Here is a 25,734-nt window from a genome sequence, read left to right as displayed (position 1 = left end):
CGATAGAAACTATAAGTTGAGAAGAATTTATTTTGATTATGGGTTGAGAATGTTAATTGAGGACAAGTAAATGCTTAAGTGTGGGGGTATTTGATAAACCGTAATTTATACATATTTTTGCCCCATGTTTTACGCATTTTGTGGATGATTTTCCATTAGAATTGGTGAATTTGATGCTCCTAATGCTTTAATTTCATGTTTTAAACTTAGGAGAGCATAGGAGAGCTAGAGGAACGAGAAATGGGCCAAAAACGGAGAAAATGGGCCAAAGTACAAAATCAACACGGCCTGGACCTCCTCACACGGGCAGACCACACGGCTATGTCAATTTGGCGGCTCGAGCACGGCCTAAAGTAATCGCATACGGGGGTGTCACACGGGCATGTCCTTGCCGAGCCCAAGTTGAGTCTAATTTGAAAAAGGCTAATTTTGAGGGCTTTTAAGCATTCCAAAGCCTATAAATACACCCTAGAGAAGGAAGAAAAGGGAGGACAGAGTAGGGGGTAAGGAATTACTCCATGAAAGCCGATTGATTCATCTCAGAAGCTAGATTCATCATTAAGACTGAAGATCTCTCCTCAATTCCCCTTCAGGAGTTTTGGGTTTTCTTTATGTTTTGTATTCTTTATTATTCTGAGATGTTTTCTTATTTAGTTATGAACTAAATCCCCTAAATACCTAAGGGGAATGAAACCTAAGATGAATCTTCTTATTATTTTCTAAATTGTATGATAAATATTTGACTTCTTCTTAATTATGTGTTCTTAATTCTTGTTTTGATATCCCAGGATACCGATTCAAGATAACCTTTTATTCAGAGGAGGAATAGACCCTGTTTAAGAGTACATTTGTCATAATTAAGCGGAGTTGATTGCGTGCCTGGACATAGGGTGACAAGATTTTGACGGATTAGGGTGAAACCTAATAAGGGGATCCATAGATCGAGTTAATGCAACCCTAGAGTGTTAATTAGAGAAAAGTCTCAGTTATTCAATCTAGGGATTTGATGTTATTCGTCTTGAATAGGGATAAGAACATAATTTAGGGATTTCTACGGAACAAGTTAAATGAATAAATCGTCCTATTCGGAGCCAGAATTGTAAGTACAGTCTAGGTGGATTTTTCCTTAGGTATTGTCTTCATTCAATCGATTTTTCCAAAAGCAATTCCCCAATTCCATTCTCTCTGGGTTCTTAGTTTAGATAATTAGTTAGTTAAAAGAAAAACCTCTTTATTCTTAGGCTAGATAATAAAAAGACAGTCACTACTAGTACTTTTATTTCCTTTGGTTTTGACAATCCGGTCTTGCTAAAACTATACTACTGTTTGATAGGTACACTTTCCTACATTGCGATAATAGTTAGTTCAAGAACGAGTAATTATAAATATTTAAAACCTATCACGAAATCACGTGATCAACCATATTGTCAGTTCTAGGGGAATGGGTTAAACGATCACCTTCAATTCGCGATGTGTTACCAGAATTGCGAGCTTGAAGGGTGATTATTTTGTCTCCCACACGGAGTGTAAGTTCACCTGTGCCAACATCAATAATTGTTTTAGTAGTTGCTAAAAAGGGCCTTCCCAGAATTAAAGGAGTGTTACAATCCTCCTCTATATCTAGAACAATAAAATCAACTGGAAATATAAATTTATTGATTTTAACTAGTACATCTTCAATAATACCCCTAGGGAACCTTATAGTTCTATCTGCTTATTGAATTCTCATCCTAGTTTGTTTGGGTTTCCCGAGACCTAATTGCTTAAACATTTTTTAGGGCATGAAGTTAATACTAGCCCCTAAATCAGCTAATGCATTATTAACATCTAAACTACCAATTAAGCAAGGAATTCTAAAGCTCCCTGGATCTTTTAGTTTGTTCAGTAGTCTATTTTGGAGAATAGCTGAGCAAACCGCGTTTAGCTCCACGTGCAACGCCTCGTCCAACTTCCACTTATTTTCTAAAAGTTTCTTTAAAAATTTCATTGCGTTTGGCATCTGCGATAGGGCTTCAACAAACGGTAAGTTAATATGTAATTTTTTTAAGAGTTTAAGGAATTTACCAAATTGTTCATCTGAGCGGTCTTTCCTTGTTGCGTTGGGGTATGGCACACAAGGTTTATATTCGACATTCACCATTTTGTTTTTATTGTCATCTACCTCACCTTGATCTTTGCTTACCACAAGTTCTTACCTCGGTTCTGGTTCAGGCTCAACAACTCCTTCTTCATCTTGAATATTAATTGTGTTGAGCTGTTCCCTTGGGTTGGGTTCGGTATTACTTGGAAAGCTACCTTGTGATCATTTGAAAATTAGTTTGGAAAGCTGACCTATCTGAGTTTCGAGCCCCTGGATCGACGCTTGTTGATTTTTAGGTGCTGTCTCGATGTTTTGAAAATGAGTTTCTGACACCAAAATAAACTTTGAGAGCATCTCTTCAAGGTTTGACTTCTTTTCCTGTTGGTAGGGTGCCTGTTGGTAACCTGGAGGTGGTTGTGGTTTTTGATTTCCTTGACCGCTGCACGAGAAATTGGGGTGGTTCCTCCAGCCTGCATTGTAAGTGTTACTATATGAATTGTTTGGAGGTCGAGGATTATTACCCATGTAGTTTAATTGCTCGTTATCCATGTTGTGGCCATAAGGTTGGTATTCCAAATGGCTTGTTCCACCTCCACTTGCTTTGCACTGCATTACTGGGTGAACCTGTGAAGAATTAAGAAAACCATCAATCTTTTTATTTAAGAGTTTGACCTGATTAGAGAGCATGGTGACCGAATCGACGTTATAAATGCTGGTTGTTTTCATTGGCTTTGTCCTCATAGCTTGCCAGTGATAGTTATTCAGTGACATCTCCTCTATAAACTCATAGGCATCTTCAGGTGTTTTATTATTGATGGTTCTGCCAGTAGCTGCATCAACCATTTGTCGAGTCAAGGATTCAAGCCATTATGGAACATTTGAACTTGTAGCCAAAGTGGTAACCTATGGAGAGGGCCCCACCTCTCCCATACATCGTAGAGTATTTTTAAATCCATATGTACAAAAGAAGAGATATCATTATGTAATTTAGCCGTTTTAACCGGCGAAAAATATTTTAGTAAAAAATTTTCGGTCATTTGTTCCCAAGTAATAATTGACCCTCGTGGTAACGAGTTCAACCACTGTTTAGCTTTCCTCAATGAGAAAGGGAATAACCGAAGATGAATGGCATCATCAGAGACACCATTAATTTTAAATGTATCACATAGTTCTAAGAAGTTGGCTAAAAGAGCGTTGGGATCCTTATCCTGTAAACCATCAAACTGAACAAATTACTGTATTCATTTGAATAGTGTTAGGTTTTAATTCAAAAGTATTTGTAGCTACAACAGGTCTAACTATGCTCAATTCAGTTCCTGTTAAAGAAGGTTTAGCATAATCATACATAGTGTGTGGAGCAGGATTTTGATTAACCGCAATTGCAGGAGGTAGCTGATTGCCTTGGTTTTTAGCCATCTCTTCGTTTGGGGGTTGAGTATCGTCTTCTTGCTCGTTCTCTGTGTATCTTAAGCTTCGCCTTATTTCTCTTTGATTTTTGTGAACTGTATGATCAATTTCTTCGTCAAAAAGTAATGGTCCTGACGGATTTCTTCTAGTCGTAAACTATAAAAACCTTCCAAGAGAAGGAAAAAGTAAATTAATAAATATAATAATAAATTAAAATGCATGAAAAATAAATGCTAAAGTAATAAAAATTGAATGTTCCTAACATTGCAGTTCCCCGGCAACGGCGCCAAAAAACTTGATCGCGTGATTGCATGATAGGTTTTAAATATTTATAATTACTCATTCTTGAACTAACTATTATCGCGATGTAGGCAAGTGTACCTATTGAATAGTAGTATAGTTTTAGCAAGACTAGATTGTCGAACCCAAAGGAACTAAAAGTACTAGTAATGACTGTCTTTTTATTATCTAGCCTAAGAATAAAGAGGTTTTTGTTTTAACTAACTAATCATCTAAACTAAGAATGCACAGAGAATGGAATTGGGGAATTGCTTTTGGAAAAATCGATTGAATGAAGACAATACCTAAGGAAAAATCCACCTAGACTGTACTTGTTATTCTGGCTCTGAATCGGACGATTTATTCATTTAACTTGTTCCATAGAGATCCCTAAGTTATGTTATTATCCCTATTCAAGACTAATAATGTCTAATCCCTAGATTGAATAATCGAGACTTTTCTCTAATTAACACTCTAGGGTTGCATTAACTCGATCTATGGATCCCCTTATTAGGTTTCACCCTAATCCGATAAAATCTTGTCACCCTATGTCTAGGTGCGCAATCAACTCCGCTTAATTATGACAAATGTACTCTTAGACAGGGTCTATTCCTCCTCTGAATAAGAGCTTATCTTGAATCGGTATCTTGGGATATCAAAACAAGAATTAAGAACACATAATTAAAAACAAGTCAAATATTTATCATACAATTCAGAAAATAATAACAAGATTCGTCTTAGGTTTCATTCCCCTTAGGTCTTTAGGGGATTTAGTTCATAACTAAATAAGAAAACATCTCGAATAATAAAGAATAGAAAACATAAAGAAAACCCAAAACTCCTGAAGGGGAATTGAGGAGAGATCTTCAGTCTTAATGATGAATCCAGCTTCTAAGATGAATCAATCGGCTTTCTTGGAGTAATTCCTTACCCCCTACTCTGTCCTCCCTTTTCTTCCTTCTCTAGGGTGTATTTATAGGCTTTGGAATGCCTAAAAGCCCTTAAAATTAGCCTTTTCCGAATTGGACTCAACTTGAGCTCGGCAGGGACACGCCTGTGTGACACGCCTGTGTGCGATTACTTCAGGCCATGCTCGAGCCTGCTAAATTGACACGATCGTGTGGTCTGCTCGTGTGAGGAGGTCCAGGCCGTGTTGATTTCGTACTTTGGCCCATTTACTCCATTTTTGGCCCGTTTCTCGTTCCTTTTGCACTCTTATGCTCTCCTAAGTGTAAAACATGAAATTAAAGCATTAGGAGCATCGAATTCACCAATTCTAATGGAAAATCAATCATAAAATGAGTTAAACATGGGGTAAAAATATTTATAAATTACGGTTTATCAGCGAGGTGGGGGTGGCGGTGGGATGTGGAGGTGCTGATAGATCTTTTGTAGAGTAGCATCAATGTTGTCAAATCGTTGAAAACACTACTGCTCAAATCGAGTAAGGCGCTCAGAAATGTCAGCATATGATGCCGCCGCATGAACTGGACGAGAGGGTGGTGGTGGATGAGACGGTGGATGACATCATCAGTAATGTCCTAGGGGGCCTCCTCCTCGGTAGATTGGGCGAGACGATATTGAGGAGGGTAGGTTCCTTAGCGCTTTTTGATCATCCTCATACTTAGCATGCTCGAGATGCCCTGTGAGGACATCTGGCCCATGGGTGTGAAAGAGGATGATTGGGCTGCTGTGTTGGGGGCCCTGAAGTGCCGAGCCAATCGCGCCACATAGGGTCCAATGGAGATGACCCCCTTCCTATGACACTCTGTTTGGTGTTGAATGGCGAGGGCAATGAAATAGGCAAGGTCGATGACGTGCCCGTGCGACATGTACCATAGAAAGTAGGCTTCGTGAGTGTTGACGACGCAAGTGCTCTCTCGCCTTCCTGTTAATGTGTGAGCCAAAATGACGTGTAGGTACCTTAGAGATGGAGGGAGAGCCGATGCCTTGGAGTGACTAGGATTATAGGCGGCTAAACCTAGTACTAATGCATCCCAGCACCGTGAAGGAGAATGATGGATATGGCGATTGAGAGCATCTAGTTCATTTTCCTCCTTGAACTCTTCCATATATAAGACCAGTGTAGTACCGAATTCTGGGACGCTTAGCTGGTGGACTAATCCACCTAGGCAAAATTGGACTATTCTGGGATCATCATAGTTCGTCATTACGGTCTAAAGATGAAACGTTGAGCATAGTTCCATCGTGAGCTCCAGATATGTTGGCTCGATGATCCCAAAGAAAATCTCCCAAGGGTCAGTGGTTAGGAGGGCCCGAATCGCATCAGCCAATTGAACTTGTTCTACTGTAGCCCAGTTAATGCAGCGGCCTGCAATTAAAATTCGGGCCTGGAGTATTTGAAAAGTTCTTCTTGGGGCTCGATGGGGAATTGCAAGAAAGGGTGGCGAATTTTCGCGATGGGACCCGAGGAAGATGACACTCCCTTCCTTTTCTTTGAAGTAGGGACAGCGGTTTTCTTTCCTCGTGAAGACAACATTGTATACCTGCAAGCAAAACCATTATTTCGTCGTGACGAATGTTGAAGGTAATACAAAAGCAAATCCAAAAAGACAGAAGTCATAAATTAGAACTAATAATCTCAGTCACAACTACTAGCAAACTTAATTAAAAATAATTTTATAGTGTATCATTAGCATGACAATAGTATGAGTTTCCTAAAAAAATGGCAAATAATTCTATGTTAGTACATTTTATTGATGGAGAATATCAACCCAAAAGTCATGAGTATTTTCACTTTAAACTAATAAAATGTAGCAGATAAATCATGCAATGAGGAAGAACTTCGACATTAAAAGATAATAACTACTCTAGATATGAAATGTGAGTGATAAAGAGATGAAAAGAACATAAAAAAATGCATAGTACTATGATAACTTAACATGAAAAATGAGTGCAGTTAAAGGGAAAAGAGTAAACAAATGCTAGAATGGGAAGAATGAGCGTCAAAAATAGAGTTGGATGCGGCGCACGGGCGTGGTGGGGAGTGCATGTGGACTAGCAGCGGCTAGGGTTAGGGTTTTTGGGTGAATAAGACAATGAATAGTGTAGCATATCAATAGATTTGGGGGCACACGGCCAGGTAACACGCCCGTGTTCCCCAATTTTAGCCCGTATGATTTGCAAATTTTGAATTTGGGCGCGTCTGACATTTAGTCCACGCCCGTCTTCCTTGGGCGTATGGGTGCCCACGGTCATGTCACACGACCGTGCCTGGCTTCATTCGCTTCTCCCACGCCCGTGTATGTAGGCCCACGCCCGTGTTAATTTAACAAGTTTGACCACGAGTGCTAGATACAGGCGTGTCGCATGCCCGTGTTAATTTGACAGTTTCAACCACGGTTTCAAGGCACAGGTGTGTCGCACGCCCGTGTTGTTTTGGCAGGTTTTCCCACGGGCATATCGCATGGCTGTGGCAATTTATTATAGCCCGTGGTGGAGAAATCTTTACCCTGTTTTCACACGGCCTAAGGCATGCCCGTGTGATAGGTCGTGTCTGTGTGGGAAACCTATATTCAAGAGCTCTGTTAGTAAGTTAGGTGTTAAACACTAAAATTAAAAGAAGTTAATACAGTTAGTGTTCGGGTTGCCTCCCGAAAAGTACTTATTTATAGTCTAAGCACGACTTACCTCTCCATTGAATGGTCATGGTGGTTCGAGGAGTTTATACTCCTCATTCCTGCTATCATTCTCGTCAAAATAAGGTTTTAGACGAGTGTTGTTTACCTTAAAAGTGCCGAACTTGGGATGACTTACCTCGACTAGACCGAATGGGAAAATGTTAAGTACCGTAAGAGGGATTTCTTCATTCGGTTTGGTAGTGACAATGTGAGGATCTGTGGCATCTAATAATACTTTATCTCCAACCTTAAGTTTATTTAAGAAGGTATTGAGCTCGTTCCGGTGTAGTTTTGGTTTATCATATGTTCTCGGTTTATACGTCTGCCATTCATCTAGCTCCTCGATTTGTAGCCTTTGATCTTCATTAATAGGTCCTTTGCTACTGCTTGAGAATGGCTCATATACTTCCTTCAGACCCATTTCCTGCAAAGTAGGTTGCACCATATTGTCAGTTTTAGTAGAATGGTTTAGACGATCACTTTCAATTTTCGATGTATTGCCAAAATTGCGAGCTTAAAGGGTGATTGTTTCATCTCCCACACGAAGTGTGAGCTCACCTATGCCAATATCAATAATATTTTTAGAAGTTGCTAAAAAAGGTCGTCCCAAAATCAAATGAGTGTTGCTATCCTCCTCTATGTCTAGAATAATGAAGTCAACGGGAAATATAAATTTATCAATTTTAACTAGCACATCTTCAATAATACCCCTAGGAAATCTTTTATTTTTATCTGCTAATTGAATGCTCATCCTAGTCTGTTTGTGTTTCCTAAGACCTAATTGTTTGAACATTTTGTAGGGCATGATGTTAATACTGGCCCTTAAATCACTTAATGCATTATTAACATCTAAACTACCAATTAAACAATGAATCGTAAAACTCCCTAGATCTTTTAGTTTGTTGGGTAGTTTATTCTGTAGAATAGCTAAGCAAACTGCATTTAGCTCCACAAGCGACGCCTCATTCAACTTCTGTTTATTTGCTAAAAGCTCCTTTAAGAATTTCATTGCGTTTGGCATCTGCGATAGAGCTTCAATAAACAGTAAGTTAATATGTAATTTTTTTAAGAGTTTAAGGAATTTACCAAATTATTCATCTGAGCGGTCTTTCCTTGTCGTGTTGGGGTATGGCACACGAGGTTTATATTTGACATTCACTGATTTGTTTTTATTATGACCTACCTCACCTTGACCTCTGCTCACTACAGTTTCTTGCCTCGGTTCTGGCTCAGGCTCAACGAATCCTTCTTCATCTTGAACATTAATTGTGTTGAGCTGTTCCCTTGGGTTGGGTTCAGTATTACTTGGCAAGCTACCTTGTGGTCGTTCGAAGATTAGTTTGGACAGCTGGCCTATCTGAGTTTCAAGCCCTTGGAGCGACGCTTGTTGATTTTTAAGTGTTGTCTCGGTGTTCTGGAAATGGGTTTCTGACACCAAGATAAATTTAGACAGCATCTCTTCAAGGTTTGGTTTCTTTTCCTATTGATAGGGTGGTTGTTGAAAACTCGGAGGATTTTGTGGCCTTTGATTCCTTTGGCCACCCCAGGAGAAATTTGGATGGTTCCTCCAACCTGCATTATAAGTATTACTATATGGGTTATTTTGGGGTCTGGAGTTATTGTTACCCATTTATTGGACTTGTTCCTCCTCGATGCTAGGGTTGAAGGGTTGATATTCTGTGCATGCTCGTCCTCCATTCGAATCGTACCTCATCACTGGATGTACCTGAGTAGAACCACACAAACCATGAATCTTTTTATTTAAGAGTTCTACTTGGTTAGATAACATAGTAACCGTGTCGAGGTTGAAGATACTGGCTGCTTTCGTTGGCTTTGTTCTCATAACTTGCCACTGATAGTTATTCAGTGACATCTCCTCAATAAATTCGTAGGCTGCCTCAGGTGTCTTATTCTTGATAATTCCTCCAGCAGCTGCATCAATCATCTGCTGAGTCGAAGGATTTAGGCCATTATGGAATGTTTGAACCTGTAGCCAAAGCGATAACCCATGGTGAGGGCACCTTCTCAAAAGGTCATTGTATCTCTCCCATGCATCATAGAGTGTTTCTAAATCCATCTGCATAAACGACGAGATGTCATTGTGTAATTTGGCTATTTTAGCCAGTGGGAAATATTTTAATAAAAATTTTTCGATCATTTGCTCCCAAGTAGTGATTGACCCTCGTGGTAACGAGTTCAACCACTGTTTAGCTTTGTTCCTCAGTGAAAAAAGGAATAACCGAAGATGAATGGCATCATCAGAAACACCATTAATTTTAAATGTATCGCAGAATTCCAGGAAATTTGTCGAGTAAGTGTTTGGATCCTCATCCTGCAAACCATCAAACTGAACAAATTGCTATATCATTTGAATAATTTTAGGTTTTAGTTCAAAATTATTCGCAGAAATAGCAGGCCTAACTATACTTGACTCAGTTCCTGTTAAAGTAGGTTTAGCATAATCATACATAGTATGAGGAGTAGGATTCTGATTTGCTAGTTCAGCGGGTATCGCAGGAGGTAGCTGATTGTCTTGATTGTCAGCCATCTTCTCGGTCATAGTTGAGATATCGTCCTCTTGCCCTTCCTCTGTGTATCTTAGGCTTCACCTTACTTCTCTTCGACTTCTACAAGCTGTGCAATCGATTTCTTTGTCAAAAGTACTGGTCCTGACGGGTTACTTCTAGTCATAAACTATAAAAACCTACCAAGAGAAATAAAAAATAAATTAATAAATAATAATAATAATAAAATAGAATTAACTTGCAAGAAAAATAAATGGCTGAAGTAATAAAATTGAGCGATCCTAATATCTTAGTTCCCCGGCAACGGCGGCAGAAACTTGATTGTGATTTTATGTGATAAGTTTTATAAATTTATAATTAATCGTCTTGAAACTAACTATTATCATGATGTAGGCAAGTGTACCTATCGAACAGTAGTATAGTTTTAGCAAGACCGGATTGTTGAACCCAAAGGAACTAAAAGTACTATTAATGACTGTCTTTTTATTATCTAGTCTAAGAATAAAGGGGTTTGTTTTAACTAACTAATTAACTAGACTAAGAATTCATAGAAAATAGAATTGGGGGAATACTTTTAGAAAACGATTGAATTAAGACTGAGATATTAGGAACGCTTAATTTTTATTACTTTAGCCATTTATTTTATTGCAATTCAATTTTTATTTTAATTTTGTTTATATCACTAAATTTTCTTTTATTTACTTTTGGCAGGTTTTTATAGTTTATGACTAGAAGAAACCTGTCAGGACCTCTACTTTTTGATAATGAGATTGAAAGCATAGCTCGTAGAAATCGAAGAGAGATAAGGTGAAGTCTACAATACATAGAGGAAGGGCAAGAGGACGATATTCAAACCACAACCGAGAAGATGGTTGATAATCATAATAATCTGCTACCTCCTGTGGTTGTTGCAAACCCAGTAAATCAAGATCCTACTCCACGTACTATGTATGATTATGCTAAGCCTAGTTTAACAGGAGCTGAATCGAGTATAGTTAGACCTGCTATTGCTGCAAATAATTTTGAACTGAAACCTAACACGATTCAAATGATACAACAGTTTGTTCAGTTTGATGGTTTGTAGGACGAGGATCCAAACACTCATTTGGCAAATTTTCTGAAATTCTACGACACTTTTAAAATCATTGGCGTTTCTGATGATGCCATTCGCCTTCGGTTGTTTCCCTTTTCATTGAGGAATAAGGCTATATAGTGGTTGAACTTGTTACCATGAGGGTCAATCAAAACTTGGGAACAAATGACCGAAAAATTTTTACTAAAATATTTTCCGCCGGCTAAAACAGCTAAACTAAGGAATGATATCTCTTCTTTTGTGCAGATAGATCTAGAAACCCTGTATGATGCATAGGAGAGATACAAGGACCTATTAAGAAGGTGCCCTCACCATGGGTTACCTCTATGGCTGCTGGTTTAGACTTTTTACAACGGTGTAAACCCCTTAACAAGACAACTCATCGACGCAGCCACCGGTGGAACTTTAAACAACAAAACACCTGAAGAGGCTTATGAATTTATTGAAGAGATGTCACTGAGTAACTATCAGTGGCAAGTCATGAGAACAAAGCCAACAAAAGCAGCCGGTGTTTTCAACTTCGACGCAGTTACTATGCTATCTAACCAGGTAGAACTATTAAATAAAAAGATTGACGGTTTGTATAGTTCTACTCAGGTACATCCAGTGAAGAGGTGCGATTCAAATGAAGGACGAGTACACACAGAATATCAATCCTTCAACCCTAGCACCGAGGAGGAACAAGTTCAATATATAGGTAATAATAATTCTAGATCTCAAAATAACACATACAGTAACACTTATAATGCAGGTTAGAGGAACCATCCCAACTTCTCATGGGGTGGCCAGGGAAATCAAAGGCCAGAACATCCCCCAGGTTTTCAATAACCACCTTACCAGCAGGAAAAGAAGCCGAACTTTGAGGAGATGCTAACAAAATTCATCTCGGTGTTAGAAACTCGTTTTTAAAATACCAAAACCACACTTAAGAATCAACAAGCGTGGATCCAAGGGCTCCAAACTCAGATAGGCCAGCTTGCTAAATTGATTTCTAAATGACTACAAGGCAGCTTGCCGAGTAACACTGAATCTAACCCAAGGGAACAGCTTAATGCGATTATCGTTCGAAATAAAGAAGGGTTAATTGAACCTGAACCAGAACCGAGGTAAGGAATTGTGGTGAGTAAAGGTAAGGATGAGGTGGACCACAGTTAGTGAAAATCGGTAAGTAAAGAGTACAAACCTCGCGTGCCATATCTCACTGCGACAAGGAAAGACCACACGGACGAATAATTTGGTAAGTTCCTTAAATTATTAGAGAAATTACATATTAACTTACCGTTTATTGAAGCTCTTTCGCAGATGCCAAATGTAGTTAAATTTTTAAAGGAGCTTTTAGTAAATAAACGGAAGTTGGATGAGGCATCGTATGTGGAGTTGAATGCAGTTTGCTTAGCCATTCTGCAGAATACACTGGCCAACAAATTGAAAGATCCAGGGAGTTTTACAATTCCTTATTTAATTGGTAGCTTAGATGTTAATAATGCATTGGCTGATTTAGGGGCGAGCATTAACGTCATGCCCTATAAAATGTTTAAACAACTAGGACTTGGGAAACCCAAACAAACTAGGATAAGCATTTAGTTAACAGATAAAACCATTAGATTTCCTAGGGGTATCATTGAAGAAGTTCTTGTCAAAATCAATAAATTTATATTCCCAATTGATTTTGTTGTTCTAGACAGAAGAGGATTGTGACGTACCTTTGATTTTAGGACGACCCTTTTTAGCAACTGCTAAAACCATTATTGATGTTGGTACAAGTGAACTCACACTTCGTGTGGGTGATGAAACAATAACTCTTCAAGCTCGTAATTCGAGTAACACATCGAATATTGAGGGTGGTTGTATAAATCATGCTACTAATACTAATCATGTGGTGCAACCTTCTTTGCACGAAACACATTCGAAGAGCATATATGAGGCATGTTCAAGTAACAACAAAGCACTCATCTATGAGGAGCAAAGGCTACAGATTAAGGAACTAGATGAATGGTGGACATAGAAACCGAGAACACACGATAAACCAAAACCACGTCATGACTGACTCAATGTTTTATCAAATCAACTTAAGGTTGGAGACAAAGTACTATTAGATGCGGCAGACCCTCATATTACCACTTCTGAACCCAATGGAGCAATCCCTTTTACGGTACTTAACATTTTCCCATACGATATAGTCAAGGTAACTCATCCCAAATTCGGCACTTTTAAGGTAAACAGTACTCGTCTATAACATTATTTTGATAAAATTAATAGCAGGAATGAGGAGTGTAAACTCCTCGCACCACCATGACCACACAGCAGAGAGGAAAGTCGAGCTTAGACTCTAAATAAGCGCTTCTTGGGAGGCAACCTGAGCACTAATGGTGTTGATTTCTTTAAATTTTAGTTTTTAACATCTAAATCATTAACTGAGTCCTTGAACACAGGTTTTCCAATTCCACACGGCCATGCACACGGGCGTGCCGTGCAATACAGCCGTGTGAAAATAGAGCAAATTTTTCCCAAAACACGGGATTGCGACATGGCCGTGGACAATCTTGCCAAAACAACATAGGCGTGCGACATGCCCATGGCTATAAGCTGTGGTAGAAACTGAGAAATTAACACGGGCGTGCAACACACCCATGCCCACCAAATGTGGTTGAAGCTATCAAAATAACATAGATGTGCGCATATATACAAGGGCATAGGAGAAGCGAACGAAGTAAGACACAGCCGTGCAACACGGCCGTGTACACCAACACGCCCAAAGCACACGGGCGTGGGCCAAATTCCAAACGCGCCCAAATTTGAAAACCATGAAACACACTGGCTAAAGGCACGGCCGTGTGCCCCAATATCTATATAAACCCACACTATTCATCATCCCCTTCCCCAATACCCTAACCCTAGCCGCTGCTCCCACCGCCGTCGTCGCCATCTAAGCCGACCATCACCCCAAAATCTACCCTTTCTCCTCCCTTTTCCTCTATACACATCAAAATCCTCCCTCTTGTCCTCTCTTCCATACACGTTCCTTTCTCTTTCTCTCTTTCTCCACTCATCCTACACCCCACCGTCGCACCAGCACCATCGCGCCATCGCTCCTCCAGCCATCGGTCCTCCACTAACGGTTTTCTCTTCTCTTTTACTTTCTTTTGATGCTTACTATCATGATTTTACCCTATTACTTATATTTTACTATTAATTGTTTATCATATCACATCCATTCTTAGGATCTATTTCATCTATTTCGTGTTGAATTTAGTCATGCTATTACTATGCCATTTGCCATAAATTTTTTTCGTCAATTTTGATTGCTTTTGGTTGAGTCTTGTTAATGTCATTAGTTTTCGGTTGAATTTGTTAGTTTATATTCATGGTTAATTCCTTTTTGAATTTGTTAGCATATGTTATATGCTCCATTCATTAAGATATAATACCCTATTCTCCTTGCAGATATACCATGTCAAATCCACGTGGTAAGAAAACTGCCGTCCCCTCGTCAAAAAAGCGAAAGATACCCGGGGCCATATCAGCAAGCGCATCTGCCGAAGTGTGCCACCCCTTCCTATAATTTCCCTCGGGACCCCAGGAGGAACTTTTTCAGATACTACAGATCCAACTCGCTGACGCCTAGGTGTAGGCCGTTGCATTGATTGGACCGCCTTAGAACAGATCCAACTCGCTGACGCAGTCCGGGCTCTCCTGACTACTGACCCATGGAGGCTCTTCTTTGAGATTATCGAGCCAACATATCTCGAGCTCACATTAGAACTCTGTTCGACCTTCCACCTTCAAGCCATTATGACAGAGTTCGATGATCCCGGAAAGGTCTAGTTTCGTCTCGGTGATTTAGTTCGCCAGTTGAGCGTACTTGAGTTCGGTGTCGCATTAGCACTATATACGGAGGAGTTCATGGACGACAACGACTTCGAAAATCTCCATCGCCACATCTACTATTCTCTTTCAAATTACTGGAAGGCCCTAGTGTCACGGGGCTAGACCTTTCGTCTCGCAATTCATGCGGCCTTAGGCGATTTGCTCATCTGAACTCACCCAAGTCAGCCTTTACTCGAATGAGGGTTCTTTAAGAACTCCTCCAAGGCACCAACTCGTACAGCGGAAGCAAACTTGTGCCAAAAGAAGCTTATAAGAACAACAGAAAGGGACGCTCGCAAAGTGTTTGAGTAAATGCTCTCTATTCTCTTATTCACAAAGAATAATGAAACAATGAATGGATTCAGTACAAATGAGGGGGAGGCTCTCTATTTATACTTGAGCTCCCCCAAAACCGACAGTCAAGATATAATTACATCGACGGACGAGATTAATCAATCCCATGATTTAAGGGATTTTACAAGATATTGCCATATCAAATCCTATCTAATCTTTACAAGATATGATTCCCTTTATCTTTAAAGATTAGTTACCATAGTTGGCTAAGTTGCCATATCTTCGCTATCGGGCCAACTAGGCTTCAATCTAACAGGCTTCTCTAATAGTTCCTTGAATCGGGCCAGCTCTCGTGCGCCAAATGATCCCCATCTAAGTAATAGACCTCCATCAGATGTATTTGGTTCGATGGTCACGGGCTTTGAACTCTGGCCCGTGACATTCTCCCCCACCCATTCTCGTAACGTTCTCGTTGCGACTCCCGAATGGCACTGACTTTATTCGCCTTGGATCCCACTCGTTGCCTTAGCTCTTCTCTTCCTTCGAGACTTTTGCCTCAGCTTCTATCGCTTCTTAACTTGAGCCATCCTACTCGTTTGTACATCTCGACGACAAGGAGTTATGTCACTTCCTTGCCCACATTCTAACTTCCCTCGAACAGAATCCTCGTGATTCATAAGACTTGGCTTCGCTTTGCCCACAGTCTCTCGGCCTCCTTGCTCAAGAACTTCAAAAGGGCCCCTACGTTCTCGCCAAGTACACAAGTTAGAATGCAAAACACTATCAGAGTGTTTCAAATGTACCTTTGCATTTACTCGGGTCAACTGTCCCACATGTATCTCTTCTTTTTCCTTGAAGTCCGATGCACCACCCACCTCTCCCATAGGTGGAAGCCTTGTCGATGACTCGGTCAACTCCGACGCTTCACTCGATTCGAGCCTCATTAGTCCCAACTTCATTGTTTTCATCGCAACTTCTTTCTCTAAGTCTGATGACAAACTCACCTCTTTCTTGGGTGGAAGCCCCTCCGACGACTCACTATGCTCGGATGTTGCCTTTCCTTTTACTACGGCATGCTTTGGACAGTTCCGCAACTCATGCAAACCACGGCACAAGAAGCATTTTACTCGCTTCTTTTTGCTTCTCTTAGCCCTTTTGGCTTCGGCTTTACCCTTGCTCGAACCAAGCTTCTTGGGCTCCTTGTCTGCTCCATCGTTCCCTTCGATGACAGACTTACTCCTCTTTGCCCTCTTGGCTTCGGCTTTTCCCTTGCTCGAACCAAGCTTCTTGGGCTCCGTATCTATTCGATCACTCCCATCAATAACAGACTTCCTCAGACACTTTCGCAACCTATGCAGACCATGACATAAGAAGCACTCGACTGGCTTCTTCCCGCTTTCAGCCTCCTTGGCTTCGACACCCCTTGTGCTCAAACCAAGTCCCAAGGCCTTACCCACCGGCTTCTTTCTAAGCGCGGATTTCATCAGACATTTCTTTAACATGTGTGGACCGTCGCAGAGAAAGCATTTCAGCTTGTCCCTTTTCTTCTTGGGTTTCTTCTTCCCAACTCATGGTTTCCCATTACCACAATTGTCGCCGTTGCCATTGCCATACTCATCCGTATCTTCCCTGTGATTCCCTTCACATACGTCCCTTTCCTCAGACTTGGAAGATCCAAGTTTGTCTTTCCCTAGACCAAGCTTAACCACGGATACCGCTACCTTCATGGCTTTCGACAACTTTTGGACACCTCTTTGTTCCACCTCCTGTCTGACCCACAGCTTCAATCCCTCTTGAAAAGCAAGCATTGCTTCTCTCTCGGTCACATCCAAAACTTGGAGCATGAGTTCCTTGAACTCACGAACATACTCCCCCACTGTGCCCTGTTGCGTTATCCCTTGCAACTTTGCCCGAGCTTCTTCCTCGGAAAACTCCGGGTAAAACTGTCCCTTCAACTCGCATTGGAACTTCTCCCATGTTCCAATCTCACCTTACCTTTTATCTGTGGTCCTACCTCGCCACCATAAAAGTGCAATATCAGTAAGAAATAATGAAGCAGTTTGTACCTTACCCGCATCATCCACGATGCCTTTGGCACGGAAGTAGTTTTCCATCCTCCACAAGAAATTGTCCACATCACATGCAGACCTTGTCCCCACAAACTCTTTCAGCTTCGGGACATACTCGCTACTGAGTGCTGCACATGACACTCCTTCCCCCACAACTGCTCAACACAAGGCCAGCTCTCCCTCGAGCTCCTCTATTCTTGTGCTCAAAGCCAGCGTCGTGGCCATTATTTCCTCCTTCAAAGCCATCAACATGGCCTCAAGAGCATCGTTCCTGTCTGACAGTTTATCTTTATGTGAATCAAATAACTCGTTTACCTTATCCATGGTCGAATCAAGAGACATCTTTACATAGTCTCTGGACTGTTCCTTCCAGTTGTCTATGTGACCCTTGAACCCATCGAGTGCCTCCTTTACGTCCTCCATGGATCCTTCGAGTTTACCCACACGCTCCTCTACTGTCGACAGCATCTCCCTCAAACCTTTTCTTGCCCTCCTTTGTTCGCACTCTTCTTTCAACATCCCAACAGTGCCTTCAAACCGACAGCTCGGATACCACTTGTCACGGGGCTAGACCTTTCGTCTCGTAATCCGTGCGGCCTTAGGCGATTTGCTCATCTAAACTCACCCAAGTCAGCCTTTACTCGAATGAGGGTTCTTTAAGAACTCCTCCAAGGCACCAACTCGTACAGCGGAAGCAAACTTGTGCCAAAAGAAGCTTATAAGAACAACAGAAAGGGACGCTCGCAAAGTGTTTGAGTAAATGCTCTCTATTCTCTTATTCACAAAGAATAATGAAACAATGAATGGAGTCAGTACAAATGAGGGGGAGGCTCTCTATTTATACTTGAGCTCCCCCAAAATCGACGGTCAAGATACAATTACATTGACGGACGAGATTAATCAATCCCATGATTTAAGGGATTTTACAAGATATTGCCATATCAAATCCTATCTAATCTTTACAAGATATGATTCCCTTTATCTTTAAAGATTAGTTACCATAGTTGGCTAAGTTGCCATATCTTCGCTATCGGGCCAACCAGGCTTCAATCTGACAGGCTTCTCCAATAGTTCCTTGAATCGGGCCAGCTCTCGTGGGCCAAATGATCCCCGTCTAAGTAATAGACCTCCATCGGATGCATTTGGTTCGATGGTCACGGGCTTTGAACTCTGGCCCGTGACACTAGTCTCTGCTTCGACCACTTATGACCCTAGCCGCTCTAAGGCATCGGCTCTCGCCCCATCACTGAGATACTTACACGCTATCCTGGCCTTCACCCTGATAGGACGACGAGAAAGTACCGGTGTCGTCAACACTAACAACGCCTATTTTTTATGGAGCATGGCGCATGGGCACATATTCGACCTCGTTATTAATCGTCCTTGCCATTCGCCATCAGACAGAATGGCATAGGAAAGGAGTCATTTCCACCGGCCCTTATGTGTCTCGCCTAGCGCGGTACTTTGGTCTCCTCAACATGGCAGTGCAATCATCCTCCTTCACCCCAGATGTCCCCATAGGGCATCTCGAGTATGCTCCACATGAGGATGATCGAGCGACGACGTGGATTTGATCCTCCTCAATACCGCCTCGTCTAGTCAGCTGAGCAGGAAGACCCAGAGGACATTACTGATGATGTCCCTCCACCTCACAAGGATCCACCATCTCAGCTACCACCTATTCATTGCCCAGTTCATGCGGATGCTTCACTCTCTGACATCTCTGAGCGTCTCACTCGATTCGAGCAGTAATGTTTTCAGTGCTTTGATCATATTGATGCAACCTTACATAAGATTTGTCAACACCTTCACATCTTATCGCCACCCCCACCTCGCAACCCATTTGGTGATGAGGATTTTTGAAGACTCTTTATTTTTATTTTTTTTTTAATTTTATATTTATTTATCTTTTTTAACTTACTTTTTATTTTAGTTCTCTTTAATACTATTTTTAGGTTTTATAATTTATATTAAGCAATTTATGTTTTCGGCCATTTCTTTACGAGTAATCATGCTACTTTATATTTCCTAAAGAATTATTGATTCTATCGCAGTTATGACGAGCTCCAAAGCATACTATTACTTAGGAATTTGCACCTCCACTGGAAAAGGTCCTCCACGACTGCCATGCTCTGCTCGACTACGACCATAGCTACCACTAGTTATAATATTCTTTTGGCGCAGCACTTGTGGACTAACAACCTCTACCACCACCGGAGTATCCTCCTCCAAATCTCACCCTTGCCTTAGCCGATTACTTTCCACGACTCTAATTTAAGGATTCCATTTAAAATTCAGGAAGTTTCACTTCTCTCCCTAGCTTATGATCTTATATCTATATTTTTCAATAAATATATCTTTGTACATTGAGGAGAATGTACATCTTAAGTGTGAGGGGGTTATTTATATCATTATAAGAAAAATCCCTGGATTTTGACTCATTCTCACGTGACTCACTCATATCACTATTAGAATGAATTTTGATTAATTTATGATTTTTATTGATATGTCTTGAATTAAAACATAGGCATTTATGCATTGATTGTTTAAACTTTAAGGAATTAGAGAATCAAGCATGATAAGTTGAATTTTGAGAATTAAAAATTTTTAGGTTATTCCCTCAAGTTTAGGTATTATCTTGAAGTTGAAATTCACAGGATTAACATCAAAAAGCCATAATTTTTGTGAGATCTTGAGCCTTTAGAGCATATATTATTTCTTTCATGCTCACTTTTATTGTTGCTATGCGTGCGTCAATATTGATTTGTTATTCTAGAACATGCTTCGATTATGCATGTCAAGACCATACCATTGATTTGATATGTTGAGATGATAAAGGCACTTAGGTTTAACCTACTCACTTCATAAAAGTCTACCTTCATAATTAACTCTTAGTGAACTCCCTTGAGCCTAACAAGCCATTCATTGATTTACCCTCAATATTAACCCATAACTCATTATTGTTGAAATCCTCTCAATTAATTTGATCCCTATTTTTTTGGAGATTTGATTTGAATAAATTGCTTAGCTATGTCTTATTTTTAATAGTTAGCAAAGTTCTATATTACTTGATTTGTTCTTAAAAAAAATGAAGTTGCTGCAATTGAGATGGTCTAGCATATTACAAAATTATGTAAGGCTTGGTTTAAAACGATGTTTACCATGAAGAAAAGCTCAATTCTAGGATCATCTAATTAGGAATGTAATTTGTCAGCTTTAGTATTTTTCTAGTTATGTTATTTTTCAATTCAATCTCGATTCTAACCTTCTCTTTCAATTTGTGACCACACCCCCTAACCACAGCCACGTTACAACCCTCTAAAGACCTTTTGATTGACACATCATCTCAATATATAGTGGTGGAGATTTGATTTTCACGCAAGCCTATGGTAATAACTTTTCATATTGAATGATGAGTGTTAAATTTGTTGTCCTTAAACACCTCAAGTGATTTGAGTGAATCTTTAGTAAGGATGTTGAATTCTGTGATATTTTGAATCAGAGGTGATTATTTAGATGAGGGGAAACACCTATGTTTCCGTGGTAAAATGCTCAACTTGAAATGTTTGAAAATTTGATGTTCTTCTAGTTGAATTCTCAATGTATGATTACTTATGGATCATTTTGAGATATTATTGATAGGAATTATAAGTTGAGAAAAATAAATTCTTCATTGTAAATTGAGGATTTTGCTTGAGGAAAAGCAAATGCTTAAGTGTGGGGGTATTTGATAAGTCGTAATTTATACATATTTTTATCCCATGCTTAGCACATTTTTTAGATGAATTATCATTAGATTTGTGGAATCCAATGCTCCTAATCCCTTAATTTCATGTTTTATACTTAATGAGCATAGGAGAGTAAAAAGAGTGAGAAACGGGCCAAAAACGGATAAAATGGGTCAACGTGGGAAATCAACACGGCCTGGACTTCCCCACACGGGTAGACCACATGCCCGTGTCTATTTAGCATACTCTAACATGGCGGCCTAAACCACCCCACACGGGCGTGTCACACGGGCATGTCCCTGTCGAGCCCAAGTTTAGTTCTATTCAGAAAAGACCACTTTTGAGGGATTGGAAGCATTCTAAAGCCTATAAAAACACCCTAGAAGGTAACCTAGAAGAGACACGGGAGTAGGAGGCAAGGAATTACTCGAGGAAAGCCAATTGATCCATCTCAGAAGTCGGATTCTTCTTCAAGACTGAAGATCTCCCTTCAATTTCCTTCAGGGGTTTTTGGGTTTTCTTTATGTTTTGTTATCATTATTCTTCTGAGATGTTTTCCTTTACATATATGAACTAAATTCCCTAAATATCGAAGGGGGATGAAACCTAAGACGGATCTTGTTACTATTTTCTGAATTACATGATAAATACTTGATTTGTTCTTAATTATGTGTTCTCAATTCTTGCTTTAATATTCCAGGATATTTATTCAAGTATTGATGTACTTATCCAGAGGAGCAAAAGTTCTTGTCTAAGAGTAGATCTAGCATAATTAAGCGGAGTTGATTGCACCCCTAGACATAGGGCAACATAAATCTATCGGATTAGGGTCAAACCTAATAAAGGAATCCATAGATCGAGTTAATACAACACTAGGGGTTTTAATTAGAAAGAGATTTCAATTAATCAACCTAGGGTTAGACGTTGTTAGTCTCGAGAGAGATAATAATATAAATTAGGGATTTCTACGAATCGAGTCAAGTGAATAAATCGTCTAGTTCAGAGTCAAATAACAAGTGAAGTCTAGGTGGATTCTTCCTTGGGTATTGTCTAAATCAATCAGTTTTCCCAAAAGTATTTCCCCAATTTACTTCATGTGCATTTTTAGTTTAGTTAATTAGTTTAGATAAAGCAAATCCCCTTATTTTTTTAGGCTAGATAATAAAAAGAAGGTTAATACTAGTACTTTTAGTTCTTGTGGGTTCGACATTCCGGTCTTGCTATAAGCTATACTACTGTTCAATAGGTTTACTTTCCTTTATCGTGATAATAGTTAGTTTTCAAGTACGATCAATCATAAATATAAAACTTATCACGCTCATCACTGCCTGTGTACCCAATTCTGAGCATTCTTTTTCTCATTTTTAATATGCAGGGGACACACGACTGACCACAAGCCCATAGGACACGGCCAAGACACACACCCGTGTGTCTGCCCGTGTGGGCAAAATAAAGCCATTTCCTAGCCTTATTTGCCACCTAAAACTTACCATTTTCCTGCACCAAAACTCATAAGCATATATTTACCAATCCAACATCATATTCACATAGCCATCAATCATGTGATATTATCTCATGCATCAAAGGATATAAACTTACTCTTAGCATAAACTTATATGCTAACATAATTCTGACAAACTAACACATAATAAGCACTTATGTGATTACCAAAATATTACTTCAAAAATAGCCAAACTTAGACCATCACTAGCCACTTCAATGGCTAGATTACAAAACAACAATTACAAGCCATCATTGGCCAAATAATTTTATACATGCCATTATACCAAAATGAGATTTCTATTTACACCAAAATGAGATAGTGGATAGTGTGATGACTGCTCCGACTGACTTCCAACCTTCGCGAGCTTTGAGCTCTATAAACCAGGGAAAATCAAATGAAGTAAGCATTTTATGCTTAGTAAGTTCGTATAACAAAAAATAAACTAACTGGTCATATTTACTAATACAAGCATACATAAATTTACATTCCATCAATTTTGGGTAAGTTACCTAATCACATACACTTATTCAACAAGTTAGTCATATAATCTCATATGAATATCAAGTAAACATAGATAAGCTCATCATATTACAAGCTTCCATTAATTTTACCTTTCCACACTTTAAAAGTCTTTTCCGTCAGACTATTGAAATCTCGATCGATGTTCGGGTATTATACATATGTGCAAAAGTACCCACTAGGGTACATAATAAAAAGGCACACTCTTGAGTCATTCATTTTATAGTAGGATTAGCAGTCCAAGCTAAATCCTATCCGTAGCATATTCTCTAAAGAGTTTAATATGGATTACCCATCCGGGCTAAATTCAATTTACAACTTAAGCTCAAGAGGGCTTACATTAAAATTACCCGTCCGGGCTAAATTCTATCTGCAACATATGTACTATTATTTTTAACCCATCGAAATTCAATATTCAACCGGAACATGATAATTTGTCCATATTACTCAACTTAAGACTATGCCATTATGCATATATCATCTCACATATCAACACAATCATACAATTTAATTTAAGCATATTAACTGTAACAGTCCGGTTTTGACCGTAGTCAGAATAGTGGTTTTGAGACCACAAATCTGAGTTAGAAAAATATTTTAAATATTATTTTCTGTGCTTGTGATATGTGAATTAGCATTTGTGAAAGTTTCATATTAAAATTTAACCGTATGTGTGCTTAATTTGCAAAAAGGACCTAATCGCGTAAAGTGTAAAAACTGTGTGCTAGATGTTAAAAGTTCCTATTTGACTTGGATTTGTTTATGAGAGGACCTTATGTGGTTATTATGCATTTTAAAAGGTTAATGGACATTAATGACCTTTGTTAAATGGTTTGTTAATATTTTATACTAAGGGCAAAATGGTAAACTAATTATAAAATGAATTATAATTAAAATAAGGTATGAAAATAAGCCATTATACATGTCCTTGGCCGAAAATAAGAGAAAAAGAAAAGAGAAAAGCTTTGGCTAGGGTTCGGCACTTACAAGCTTTGATTTAGGTATGTTTTTGTTTCGATTTTTAATAATTTCTACGTTTTTATAATCATTGCTTCGTATATTATCGAACCCATGCCTCAATTTTTGATTTTTTTGATGATTTTAAAATGTTCCATGGATAGATTCATGAGCTTTGTAATGTTATAAGATGAAATATTAAAGTTTGATATTTGGTTTACATGTTTTGTCTTTGGATTTTTGATGAAATTGAGTATTTTGGGCTCATGTGTAAAAATGTTATTTTGAGGGACTAAAATGTGAAATAAATGAAATGTATGGACTTGTATGAGAGCTATGAAAATTCGGCTAAGCTTTTGTATAAGCAAATTTTGTGTATTTTGTGATTTTGTGAATTAGGGACTAAAGTGTCGAAATGTGAAAATGTGAGGGCTAGTATGCAAAATGCTCCAAATATGTGTTCATGGATTGTTTTGAATAATTTGGTGAATAAAAGGGTTAGTTTTGAATACATTTAGATCAAGAAAAGAGGAATTCGAATTTAGACCGAAATATTGTAGAGTAAATAGTCTGAGTCGACAATTCAGAGTACTAGGTAAGTTCGTACTTAAAACATAACGTTAAGTATATTTTCATGTTTTGATTATATATACATTGTATATATCTTTGGTTTGGATGAATATGATGATAAATTAATAGTATTTGGCACTAAGTCTGCGATTTAAACTAGCTTCGGCTATATGAGGCACTAAGTGTGCGATATCGACTTAGCTTTGGCTAATTGAGATGGCACTAAATGTGCGGAATCGTTCTAGTTTCGGCTAACTGTTACAGCACTAAGTTTGCAGATGTTCAAAGCACAAATAATTTACAGAAATTCTTAAAATATTTAAACGAAAGGTGAGAATGAAAATGAATAAGTACGAGAAGATTCATGTACGATACCTACGTGGTAGATGATACTATGTATGTGAAGCTCATTGATTTGGTATGAACATATGGATTGTGTTGGTATAGATTTGATAGATGATTTGAGAATTTGTAAGTATTTATGTATTGATGATTTTTGGTACGAGCTTACTAAGCTTTTGAAAGCTTACTTTGTGTGTGTTTGCATTGTTTTTTTTTAGATATCGAAGTTACTGCAAGCTCGAGGATCGTCAAGGATCGTCACCACACTATCAAACCTCATTTTGGTATTTTGAAATTGTATATTTTTAAGTATGGCATGTATAGGCTAGTAGTTGTGGGATTATGTTTTGTGATGTATATATATTTAGCCATGTGATTTGGCTAGTTTATGTTTGAACTTATAGTTTGATAATGGTATATAATATGTGATGCCAATGTTCAATTTGGTATGTTTTGGTTGGTTAAAAGAGAAGGTAAAATGGCAAGTTTGGTAAGTTCATAGCATATGTTTGAATGATGTATCGATTATTTGGTTAGGTATGATGTTAGTTTAAGATTTGGTATGAATTGAGTAATGAATTGAGAATGGAAATGATTGGTAATGTTTTAGCATAACTTATGTATGATTTGGTATAGTTATTGGCTGAAAAGGTTGAGTAAATATGCTTGTTTCTCTGCTTGAAGGTTGACCCATTTTGGGGTGGCAATTTGGTTATTCAAATGGCCTATTTTTATCCACACGGGAAAAGACACGGGTGTGTGTCTCAACCGTGTGTGGCACACGGTTATGTTGCACGGTCGTGTGTCCCCTGGGGTACCCTACATTTGTAAGTCAGGCCCGAACACGGCCAAAGCACAT

The 25,734-nt window shown here is 39.1% G+C and overlaps 2 non-coding genes across 2 annotated transcripts; one reads left to right on the top strand and one right to left on the bottom strand.

Annotated features, from left to right (window-relative positions):
* The first annotated feature begins 9,410 nt into the window (after positions 1–9,410).
* On the top strand, positions 9,411–9,516 carry LOC121205168 (small nucleolar RNA R71). Its single transcript, XR_005900253.1, has one exon. It is a non-coding gene; the product is annotated as a small nucleolar RNA R71 (small nucleolar RNA).
* A 1,722-nt stretch (positions 9,517–11,238) lies between these two features.
* On the bottom strand, positions 11,239–11,345 carry LOC121205198 (small nucleolar RNA R71). The gene has a single exon (XR_005900283.1). It is a non-coding gene; the product is annotated as a small nucleolar RNA R71 (small nucleolar RNA).
* Positions 11,346–25,734: the final 14,389 nt, after the last annotated feature.

This window comes from Gossypium hirsutum, chromosome A08, assembly GCF_007990345.1.
Source record: "Gossypium hirsutum isolate 1008001.06 chromosome A08, Gossypium_hirsutum_v2.1, whole genome shotgun sequence".
Lineage (NCBI taxonomy): Eukaryota > Viridiplantae > Streptophyta > Magnoliopsida > Malvales > Malvaceae > Gossypium > Gossypium hirsutum.
This window is presented reverse-complemented; position numbering and strand designations above follow the sequence as displayed.